Below are 12,804 nucleotides of genomic sequence, written 5' to 3' on the forward strand. Positions count from 1 at the left end.
TGAGTTGGACTCCAACTGAAGAATATCCTACCTCAGTCGCTCTTTATTAGCTAGCCTCAAATGTCCAGGTTTATACACCGCAAATATCCTGTAGTTATCCTGAGGTAAACTTCTTCTAAATTATTGTCAAAAACCTGTGAACTTCTTTTGTTCTGGACTGGCAAGTCATTTTTTGTTGACTTAAACTTTCAGATGTTAGACTTTTTCTTATCTTTGAATTTTCTGAGCAGATATAGCCTACATCGCAGGCTCCGACGGTGTTCTTTCTAGAAACACGGCTAACTGATCAGAGAGAGATCACATGACTTAGCATGACAAGAAACGTCATGCCATTGGACAATATGATCATATTAAAATAACAGCAAGTTCTTCTGAAAAATGTAAGGGGAATTAAATGGAAGTGAAATTAACCAAATGTATGCCAATAAATGTATGTATTTTAAAATAACAGAATGCTTATCAGTATTTCTTTAATTCTGTTTGGTCATTAGATAATCATATTCTGCTCCAAAAGAGCAACATAACTACCTGTTGGCTCTGCCTTCCATCCTGAGAGAAGAGGAACTGCTATATTCGGATGCTGTTCATGGATAACGGTTAATCATTTAACCCCATCATGCCTGTCTTTCTGTATTTAAACATTTTATATTCTTGCTAAATATATTTACAAGTGAAAAGCACACAGGGCGCCAGTGGCGGACATGCCAGTTCTGGTGTTCTAGAGCAAATGCCAATGGAGCTCCACGGTGCTGGGCAGTGAGCACAGGGCACACTGCAGGACGTTGTGCCCTGAGGCCACCCTCATGAAGTCTGTTTCTGATTGTTTGGGCAGAGACATTCACACCAGTGGCTTGCTGGAGGTCATTCTGTAGGGCTCGGGCAGTGCTCAACCCAGGGCCGGCCCACGCTTTTATTGGGCCATAAGCAGAATTGATTTGGGGGCCCCTCCGAATTTGTATAATTACTATTAACATAATATATATAATTTTTAAATTAAGCTGTAGTTTCATGTGCTCTTGGGGGCCCTCTGGTGGCCATGGGGGCCCTAAGCAGCCGCTTAGTTTGCTTATGCCTTGGGCCGGCTCTGGCTCGACCTGTTCCTCCTTGCACAAAGCAGCAGTTATCGATCCAGTAACTGCCTGTCTCCTGGAATCTCCTCTATGTTCTGGAGATTGTGCTGGGAGACACATCAAATCTCCTTGCAACGGCACGTGTGAATGTGCCATCTTAGGGTTGCCTCCCGTCCCTTAAAATACGGAATCGTCCGGTATTTGAGAATGAAATAGCGCGTCCCGTTTTGAATCAATACAAATTGCTGATTGGGTAATACTCGCTGCCATCGTTGGTTTGATCGGTTTGTTTCAGGATCACGGCTAATCAGAGTCAGAGGAGGGCGGGTCTCTTGGCGGAGAGTCGATTTGAAAGAATGGCAGAGGCAGCTCCAGATACCCCCCCACGTAATAAGAAGTACACTTATAAAAGGAAGTTGGCTTGACATGCTCCAATACTGCACACTACTACTTCTGGTCCACTGCTGTTATCGTGTTCATGATGTTCATGAAAGATTTAAATTTAAATTTTACATTTACATTTATTCATTTAGCAGACGCTTTTATCCAAAGCGACTTCCAAGAGAGAGCTTTACAAAGTGCATAGGTCACTGATAATAACAACAAGATAGCCCCAAAGCATTGCGGGTAGCCAAAACAAGAAGCACACATTGTGAACAACCAAAAAGTAAGTGCGAAAGGGAAAAACCATAAGAACATGTAGTTAAGCAAGTTACAATTAAACAACATGAATCTCTAAGTGCAAGTGTACCTTTAGAAAAGCAAGCAACAGTAAAAATAAAAATAAGCTTAACTAAAATAGAATACAACAGTTTAAATCAGCTACCACTAACCAACAAGAGCAACAGTCTCTAAGCAAGAGTCATTGTGATCCTTGAGGAAACTAGCGTTGGGTTCAGCAAACCATTCCTAAGTACCGTTGTACTCCCGGAACAAGTGCGTCTTGAGCCTTTTCTTGAAGGTGGAGAGACAGTCTGTGTCTCTGATGGAGGTGGGGAGTTGATTCCACCACTGGGGGGCCAGGCAGGAGAAGAGCTTGTGTTGGAAGTGGGCGGTCTTGAGCGGTGGGACCACCAGGCGGTTGTCTGAAGAAGACCGTAGGTGGCGGGTGGGGGTGTAAGGCTGCAGGAGAGACTTGATGTAGCGGGTGCAGTCCCGTTCACTGCTCGGAAGGTCAGTACCAGGGTCTTGAATCTGATGCGGGCCGTGATGGGTAGCCAGTGGAGAGAGATGAGGAGTGGGGTAACGTGGGAGCGTCTGGGTAGGTTGTAGACCAGGCGGGCCGCTGCGTTCTGAATCTCCTGCAGAGGGTGGGTTGCGCATGCTGGGAGACCGGCGAGCAGCGAGTTGCAGTAGTCCAACTTGGAGAGGACAAGTGCTTGGACTAGCAGCTGGGTGGAGTGCTCAGACAGGTATCTCCTGATCTTCCGGATGTTGTAGAGGGTGAATCTACATGGCCGGGAGACTGCAGCAATGTGGGCCGTGAGGGAGAGCTCGTCATCCATGATAACCCCAAGGTTCCTGGCAGAGGATGAGGGGGTCACCGTCGCAGATCCCAGGGTGATTGAGAGGTCGTGGGAGATGGAGGGTTTGGCCGGGATGATGAGAAGTTCGGTTTTGGCGAGGTTCAGCTGGAGGTGGTGCTCGGTCATCCAGGCAGAGATGTCTGCGAGGCAGGCCTCAATCCTAGCTGAGATCCCCGGATCGGTTGGGGGAAACGACAGGTACAGCTACTAGTAAACCGAACAGCTGTTTGGCCTTAGCCCACGCTAAATAAAAGAAAGGCAGGCCACAAAACAATAGTGACCGTCTCTTGTGAAACCCAGACGTAACAGAAAGAACAGGCGGTAACCTGGTCTTAACTTCGAATGCTCCATCCCCAACCCCCTCAGAATCAGAAGGGATTTTATTCGCCATGAATGTTTGCACAGACAAGGAATTTACTTTGGTAGGAAGGTGCATACATTAAACATATAGGAATCTTGAAACTTAAATATGTGGACTAACTATACAAAAGGAGCAAAGTCGAGCAAATACTAAGGGGATTTAGAATAAAAAAAATAAAAATAAATATAAGTAGCCATAATTTACAATCTAACCTTCGCCAACCACCAGAATTCCTGGCATCCGAACATTCCGGGCATTCCCGTTAATGGCAGACAGCAAGTTGATGGCATGTCGGACCCCGCGAACACTGCTGGTAAACAACCAACTAACAGCCTAACATTTAACACACGTCTTTCTGTGTGGGTCGCTACACTATGTTTGTACTTAAACTGCTAAGATTCCTTGATGAGATGCCTTATCAATCTATTAACGTTACAAAAGATGAATACGGCAGTCAGATAGCTACCCTGTTTGCTATTGTATAATGCCTGTTTGAAGTGTATTTCAGAGTAGGCCATGATCTAGTAACTTAAAGGCTGGTAGTTGATTGAAGATAATAATGGGGAGATTTTTAAGATTTAGATTGGACTCAAATGTGGATAATTGCATGTGTAGGCCTATATGTTATTTTTGCGTAGGGTTCACTTCAAACATTAAAAGAAGGGATGAGATAGCAGACTTCTTCAAAAAGCTGAGCAAACAGGATCAGGTGGAAATAGACCCCAGTCCTTGCACCACCCCAAGACCTCAGAGCAGCTCCCTCCCCAAGGCTACAGGCACCAGGTGAGAGCATACTAGGCAGTCAGTCACTGAGTTTAGCTTGTGTTTGTAGGCCACACATGTAAGCCTACACAAAGGTTTTTTTTCCAATTAAGCCTCACTTTAAAATGTTGGTTCTTGTTTTGCTGGCTGTGGCATTTTTTGTGTGAGTATACACTAATAGTTATGTTTTAATGTAAAAGATTCATAAAAGGATCTAACTTCTAACCTGGTTAGACCCAGATTATATATTCATGAAAACAGAGTGACCACAGTCTCTCCAGTTTGTGAGTACAGTACAGTGTGTGTAAGAAATAAATGAATTGCTTTGGATAAACAGGCCACACTGAAGAACTCAGGCTTAAGTGAATTTTAATTTCTATTTCTCATCAGCAATCATATGAATAATTGACACTGCTTAGATGCCAGGCTAAGGTTACACACACATTTTCAGTCTTGGTTTGTGGACCCCCTGAAGTAGCCCTGGCCACCCCTTGGCCACCCCATATATAAAAGTCTGGTTCCGCCACTGCAATCAGGGAGGCTGGCACTGTCTAGGTGTTTAGGGTTACATCAAGAGCACTGAGTTGGAACTGATTATCTGGGTTCAACATCCATTTGCACATTTTATTTTCATTTCTTCTGGATGCATGATTATGCTTTGCTTATGATCTGCACCTCTCTTCCTCACCAACCACCTCTGGAAAAGTGGAACTCTCACTGAATAGCTCCTCCCAGGCTTTCTAAAAAGGTTTTAACTGAGGTTTCCTGAGAGTTTCACCTTGTCTTCTGTTAAATACCGTTTGGGCTTATGTATGTAAAATGAATGTGTTTTCATAGTGGTTAAACTGTAAGCTCCTTTGTTTATTGTTGGAATGTTCTGAGACTAGTTAGGTCAAGAGAGGGGATGAAGGATTTAGAGCTATGTCTGTTTGACCAGTGAAGACTGACCACTGTGGGACAGTGAACCCTGGAGGATGGGTGTATGATATTAAATGGCCTGCTATCTAAGATTGTTGATACAATGGAGATTAGTTTGACCAGGGGGGTCTTCTGGAGACATGAAGTCTGGGTGAGTTTTGGGTCATTTTGATGTTTTATGACACCCTGACTTGTTGCAGGAGAATCCTCATCACCTGGGGGAAGGAGCTCTGGGACATCAGGTTCTGAGGCTGTTGTTTCAGCTGTCACTGAATTGGGTTAGAAACATTTGACAGACGTGTCCTGATTGTTGTATAGAAATGACCAGATGTTAGGTACTATATAAAACTGTATATATACTATATAGGAATGTGTTCCGGTGCACCTGCAGTATGGCTGCACTATTACCTAGCATTTTGTTTGTCTCGTTAGTGTTTGTAAGTTGTTTTGTCAATCTTGTATTTCGCATTTAGTACGACCAGCAAACACTTCTGGATACTAGGTCGTCACTTAGCTTAAGGATTATTTTACAAACTTGAATTCCACTTTCCGGAGTTCCAGCTCGGACTGCAGCGGGCTCTTTGTTGTTCCGCCGCTCAGTTCTTGTTTGAACTCGGAAACGGAGCTTCTAACCTGCTTTTTCAACCATCCTACTCGCTAACGTTCAGGTTTACTTTCTTTGGGCCATGGATGTAGCGGTACTAGCATCTCACTGCTCTCCTGTCCTTGAGCTATTAACTGTAAAATCAGACCCTTCTATCTACCTCGGGATTTACTCTGGTTTACTTCAGTCGTCATGAGTGCAGTCTATATACCCCCTCCCCCCCCCCCCCCCCCCCCCAGGCAGATAAGGCCACTGCTTTGGATGAACTGTATGGGATTATCAATGGTCTGGAGAATGTGCACCATAAGGCAGCCTTCATTGTTGTTGGTGATTTCAACAGAGCCAACATGAAGAAGGTCCTGCCCAAATACTATCAGCACATTGATTTCTTCACACCTGGAGACCAGACCCTCGACTATTGTTATACAGCATTCAAGGCCAGCTACAAAACCCTCCCCCGCCCTGCTTTTGGGAAGGCTGATCACACCTCCATTCTTCTCCTCCCAGCATATAGATGTAACCGGGTCATATTTTGAAGTTGTTCAGTTGTAATGGGACATGTCACCTTTAAATGCCAGAAAACTAAGATGACATCAATAGGTAGTTCCTTGATTGGTGTTGTATTGAATTCTGGGTAATTGGACAGGAGGGAGCGTGGTGCATCAGAGAAGGTGGCTGACTTGAGGCAGAGTTGGTGCTTCTTACATAATATTACTTGTAAGTGGGACATCTGTCTTGAAATACTGTAATAGCAATGTAATAGTATATATATATATATATTTCATTACTATGAATGGATGAGTTTGTTTTGGAAAGAATGTTTAATGTAGAATGAATGTAGATTCTGGCCACGTGAATTGGCCCAGTCGCTCTGTCATTTGTGGGTGTCGCTAATTTAGGTGTACATTTGTAAAATGAAATCCCGTTTTGGTTTATGGAGTGAATAATGTGAGGTGACGTAGTTAACGTAAAAGTTCATGTGTTTGGCTAGGAAATTAAGTTGTATACAGGCTGTATTAAAGTGAATTGTGTCATGTTTCACCTAGCAGATTTAGCCATACTGGTATCAGCACACGTGTTGAGGATCGAGATGTGTGCGTGTTAAGAGCATGTAAGTGGGTATTATTTCTTTGAACATACTGGTAAATATTTTGGTTTTATGTATTTGATGTTAGTGGTGTACTAATGATGTTTTTGTGTTGTCTACTCTCAGTATCACCACTACCGTTTTGTACTGCTAAAACTTACTATTCCTTTTATTTTCTTACACGGCTATTTGGGCTACAGTTTTGGATAGGCTTAGCTTGTGTACCTGTTATCATATACATCTATCAGATAAAGAACCCTGCTCTTTATTTAGTTGGACTTGTGTGTTTTTATTCCCCGCCAACAAATGTTGGTACCAGGAGTGGGGTCACATTTGTCTGGTAGTTAATTAAATAATAGGGGTAGAGTTAAGTATAGTTAAGAGTAAGTATAGAGTTAAAGTTTATTTGACGTAGGTTTAAACATAATAAGGTTACCAACATAACATCATCAGCACACAAACATAAGACAATAACACAAAGACAATTCCATACAGCTCCATCTAGTATTCTAGAATGGACCCGGGAGAATCCAGCCCACCAGCACTACTCAGCCGATGGTCCCGAACCCCCCAGAACATTCTTCAACAGACCATTTTATAGATACGACAGTTCTCAAAAGTCATTGGTCCATCCTACAGACATGAAGCTATACCAAATCTCTCTTCTGTCATTGGTTAAATCCTTAGAACAATACAGTTGAATCCACATTTTCTTTAGACCAACTGTCTCTTCCCCCCAGGTGACAAGAACTCTTTCAGGTCACCCAGACTTCCCGTTTCCTAGACTTCATGTCTCCTAGTTAGGTGTTATAAAACTACAGATAGCATCTCTACCAAATGAAGTTGAATCAACATACATTGTATCAAGCTTCTTAACCAATTGTAAACTTCTCCTAAAACACATTCATTGTACATAGGCCCAAAATGTCTTTCACAGAAGTGAATGGTGTTATCAGCACTAACAATTCAGCTATTAGAAAATAATTCATTAACTTCTTTATTCAGTCAGTGGAGGAGCTTGCAGAGAATTTTGAACCAGCAACCCTATCACAGACCACAAAGTCGGAGCCATCAAAGCTTTTCCAAATTAAGGAGGTCAGTCAGGAAAAAGTACATAAAATCATTAATAAACTAAAGTCTAAGGCAAAGGATGTTTGGGTTGGACACTGCCTTTATCAGAACTCACTGTTCTTCCCTGGTTAAACCTGAAACCCAACTGGTAAACCTTTCCAACAAAGTGGACAAATTAATAGTAAAGCATCTCGAAAGCAGCAAACTTATCAACTCCAAAGAGTTTGGATCTAGACCAGGGTACTCTTCAGAAATGGCTAACTGCTACCTTACCGAGAACATCAAGAGTAAGTTGGACGAGGGTAATGTTGTCGGAGCTGTGTTTATGGACCTAAAAAAGGCCTTTGACACCGTGAACCACAATATACTCTTGAATAAATTCACCACCTTCAACTTCTCTGAACATGCTATTGGCTGGTTTGCATCATATCTGGATCATAGAGAGCAACGTGTTAAAATAAACACTCAACGCCACTACAATCCACAATGGGTATCCCACAGGGCTCCATCTTGGGGCCTCTGCTCTTTAGTTTATATATAAAGGATTTACCAACATGCTGTCAGTCAGCCAATTGTCAAATGTACGCTGACGACACAGTAATTTATGCATCAGCCAGGACACCAAGTGCAGCAGCAGAGACCCTGACCAAAGAAATGGAGGGTATATCCCAGTGGCTCAAAGATAACCATCTGACGCTCAACGTCAAAAAGACTGTATCTATGTGCTTCTCTATGTAACTGGGTAGCACTAGGACCCTGGAACTTCTAGCTAACTCACAGCTGGCACTCATTCCTTAATGAGCGCCAGCGATAGTTTAAGTAGTGGTAGGTATTGGAGGCAATTATTGCTGTGTGGCTAACCTAGTGCTTTAGGCATCGGCACCAAAGATTCAGGTAGGCTGGCAACGCATTACATTGGTTTCACTGGTATTAGCCATATGTTGACTGTAACTGACTAACTATTGTTGTACCAATCAGTGAAACTTTTCCTTAGTGGGATATTGACTGTGGACATCCGAGTGCGGGTTCCAAACGTATCAGTGGGTTTGGTGCCGACCTCACTGTTTTTCCCAGATTTTTGTTTATCTTTTGTTTTCAAGTTGTTTGATTTGTGGAGTGGTTTGTTGTGTTTACCTTGTGTGCTGTGGTTTGCCGTGAACTATTTTTATAACGTACCATTACATACCATTTGATTTTCCTACTGTGTATAAAATAAACCTTTGTATAGTTTTGATGCCACAGTCTCTGTACAGTTCATTTGATTGGACAGAACAGAAGTCTGAGATATAGTATTTCCAACTAAGGGTCTCTCACCCCATCTGTGAGAGTGGCGTAGTCTAACCTCCCCGCCACATCTATAAGAGGGAAAGCCAAGTGTACTATAAAAATAGACCAAGGGGCAATAGAGGAAGTTGAGAAATGTGTAGGTATTATTTTGGATTTATAAACACATTAACAAATTCTGTAAGACTGTCCGGACAAACCTAAACTGTTTCAGAATGATAAGGCATCACATACCTGTCAAGGCAGCTTTACAGATTCTTCATGCCATGATACTCTCATTTATCCTACTGTGTTACTGTATGGGGCCAAGCCTCCCAGACAAGTCAAACCATCACATCATTACACAAACAGGCACTGAAATAATTGATCAGAAACCAACAATGTGGTACTGTTTGATTGTACAGAAATACAAGCTTTTTAATTTTGATTGCTTTATGAAGTTCTCTTTTCTTAAACTGACTTTAACTAATCTAGCTCCAGCCGTACTGCACCCGACTACATCAAGTCTCTCCTGCAGCCTTACACCCCTACCCGTCACCTACGGTCTTCTTCAGACAACCGCCTGGTGGTCCCACCGCTAAAAACCACCCGGTCCCAACACACGCTTTTCTCCTGCCTGGCCCCCCAATGGTGGAACCAGCTCACCACCTCCATCAGGGACACTTGACTGTCTCCCCACCTTCAAGAAAAGGCTCAAGACGCACTTGTTCCGACAACGGCACTTAGGAATGCTTGGCTGGACCTGATGTTAGTTTCCTCCAGGATCACAATGACTCTTATTGAGTGACTTGATGCTCTTGTAGGTTAGTTATAACGAAGTTAAGTCTTGTACTTGCTCTGAAATATTTTACTGTTGATTGTTCTTCTAGAGGTACAGTCCTGCACTTTTTGTCGTTCATGTTGTTTTAATTTGTAACTTGTATAACTGCATGCTCTTATGGGTCTTCCCTTTTGGCACTTGTTTAGTTCTTTCACAATGTATGCTTCATGTTTTGGCTGCTTGCAATGTTTGGGACTACCTCGTTGTTATGATCAGTGACCTATGCTCTTTTGTAAAGCTCTCTCTTGGAAGTCGCTTTGGATAAAAGCGTCTGCTAAATGCGTAAATGTAAATGTACTCTATCCTTTTGTGACAAAAACCAATACAAGGAGAGTGGCCACTAGGGGAGCAGTGGGCATCTGCAGAGCAGAGGAGCGCAAAACCACTTTCAGACAGTCATGTTTTTCAGTGATAGGGACGCATTTTTTGAATAATTTACCAACTGAAATAAAAACACAAACAGAACTGAAAACATTTAATAGAAAGGTGAAACACTTGAAAGAAAACCAAACATGTAGCCACTGAGTCAGGTCCATAAATACAGGAGCACACACTCTGCTGTCCCTGTTGTAATGTATTGTGTTGTTACGTCCCTGTTATATATACTAATATATTGCATCTGCTGCATGATTGTGTAACTCACACTATGTAGTAAATTATATTTCCATTAACTTCTTAGAAAGGCCTGACCAGGGACTGGGGTTGCAAATGAGCCTATTGGCTAAAAACCTTTTACGCAGCACATCTACAACATATTGTTATTGATGTATGTAATAATGTGCGGTGCATTGTCCCTGACAAATAAACGAATACATTATCAGAAGCCCTGGGTTGATGCCGGGGTCCGGGCCAACCTGAGAGCCCGGTCTGTCGCCTTTAACTCTGGGGACCCTGATCAGTACAGGAAGGCTAGATACGACCTTCTGAAGGCCATCAAAGCAGCAAAAAGGACTTACAGGACTAAGGTGGAGTCCAGCTACCATGGCTCTGACCCCAGGTGCATGTGGAGTGGACTTAAAGCCATTACAGACTACAAAGGGAGAGGCTCCAGTGAGACCCAGTCCTCTGTCCTACTGCCAAACGAGCTGAGAACCTTCTACGCTCGCTTTGAGAGGGACAGTGACCCCCCTGCAGTGGAGCTATCTGAAGGCAAAGCCAGTGGTGTGCCTACAGTAACTGTAGCTGAGGCATTGCTCCAAAAAGCTCAACCCTCGCAAGGCACCTGGCCCAGACGGCATATCAGGTGCTGTGCTGACCAGCTGGCAGGGGTCTACAGTGACATCTTCTGTGGTAGAAATTTTGGTCATATGCATAGATGTATGTGTATGAAATCTATAAGCTTCTATGTTCATTGGTAAGAGACAGGAAGGGAAGATAATTAAGTGGAGTTCAAAGGAATGTGAGGTGCTGATGGCTCTGTGGGCAGCTTGCCCTGGGGGATGGGTGAAGCATCTTATATGGCCTTCTGTCCTCTGGTCAGTCTATTGACTTAGTTGCTCTGAACTTTGGCTAGAGAAGGACTGTGTCCTGTTTCATTGTTTGTGTTAATTAAAAGTATTGTTTGAAGATGACCACACCAAGGATGGTTGACCATTTGGCTGGCCAACCCCTGTGGCTTTATTATCTACTGCTCTGGAGAGAGCTGTGACATCAAAGAACTTTGGGACACTTGGTATGTAGATGTATTGTTTCAAGCTGTCACTAAGTTGAGTGAGCCAATCACAGAGTTCGCTACATTGATTGATTGACCTTATAGAATGCCATTTGATCTAAAGTTTATATAAGGCAGTGCATGTGTGATAGTTCTCTATCACTCTTACGGACGATCTGTGTGGATGGCACCTCCTTCGTTAATGAGTGATCAGCAAAGCTTTGTTTAATCATATGTAATTTTATAGTCTAAATAAATTAAATTGAAACCGCCATCTTCGACTATTCATATCTACACAGTCCAGCTTGAATTTTCTACCACACATATCAGGTGCTGCGCGGAGCAGCTAGCAGGGGTCTTCAGTGACATCTTCCACCTCTCCCTCAGCCTGTCTGTACTCCCCACCTGCTTCAAGAGGACCACCATTATCCCTGTGCCCAAGAGCACCAAGGTCACCTGCATGAACGACTATCGCCCGATAGCACTGACATCTGTCATCATGAAGTGCTTCGAGCGGCTAGTCAAATCCTTTATCTGCTCCTCGCTGCCTCCCACAATGTACATTGAGTGCATATGTTTTAAGATGTGTTAGCAATAGCTTGCATAATGGTTTTAGAGCTTTTTACCTTTTTGTTATGATTTTTTTTTTCTCCAGATGTATATTTTAGATAAAATGAGTTATGACTGCTTGCTGGTAAAAAGTTTGAGTTAAAATGCTTTCAGTGTGACTGTTTGGAACTGTTTTACATAGGATGTGGTAAAAACTACTTGCATAGAGAAAACCAGATCTCTGGATCTTGAGAGACAGCTACTTTGACAGGGACTGGTGTTTACGCGAAACAGGATTTTGAAAATTCAATGTTCAGGCTCACTCTCTCTCATAGGTGCGGTGTCGTGTCCTAAATAACGGGGGGGAATAAGGGCGAGCAAACCTCTTGATCGTTATTATAAGAAAAATACGAATATTCGTCCGAGTGGGAACAAAGGAATAAGGGATAAATACATTATAATGTTGTCATAAAATACTAAAACATTAAAGCTGCTATTAAAAAAAAACCTTGATGTTATAAAGCCCAGTGACGTTACGACATTGTGGTTTGGTTTGGTGTCGATTCCCTCAGAGGGAGCCGCTAGCAAACCCAAAACTAAATGTGTGATCTCCGTGCATGAACCTGGGGAACCGTGAGACCCCGAGCGTGACTGGATCACACAGGCCAGACAGTATAGTTGAGGGTTGGTCCAAAAGCTGATCATCGCCGCACACACAGTTCTCTCGCTGTGAGCCCAGCGCATCGTTCAACACAAATTTTTTTTGCTTATCATAGATGTAATCTATGTTTTAAGTACTTATATGTTTGTTATGTCAGATTGCTTTGTGTTGTCTTGTCCCAAGCATTTCAGTGCCCAGTCTGACCTTGTGTTGTTCTGTGTACCTGACAATAAAAGACTTAAACTTCGTCATCACTCTGCCGAGCAACTTCTATGTCCGGTATGACTGGTCACTGAGCGCTCTGTTTGGTAAAGTACTGTACAGAATAAAGAATGTGTATTAATCTGGCATCTTGACTATTCATGCAGTGTCTTCAAAACTTCCTCGACACTTCCTTGACAGATAAGGTTGGTTTAGGGCAGTTCTAGGGGCGTGTGTGA

The 12,804-nt window shown here is 42.9% G+C and overlaps 1 protein-coding gene across 2 annotated transcripts in view; it reads right to left on the reverse strand.

Moving 5' to 3' along the window:
• LOC146273964 (NACHT, LRR and PYD domains-containing protein 3-like) overlaps positions 1-12,804 on the reverse strand; it is a 184,679-nt gene that overhangs the window by 71,022 nt on the left and 100,853 nt on the right. The window lies entirely within an intron of this gene.

The sequence above is a fragment of the Hypomesus nipponensis genome, chromosome 9 (genome assembly GCF_054491055.1).
Source record: "Hypomesus nipponensis isolate SF chromosome 9, ASM5449105v1, whole genome shotgun sequence".
In the NCBI taxonomy this organism is placed as follows: Eukaryota; Metazoa; Chordata; class Actinopteri; order Osmeriformes; family Osmeridae; genus Hypomesus; species Hypomesus nipponensis.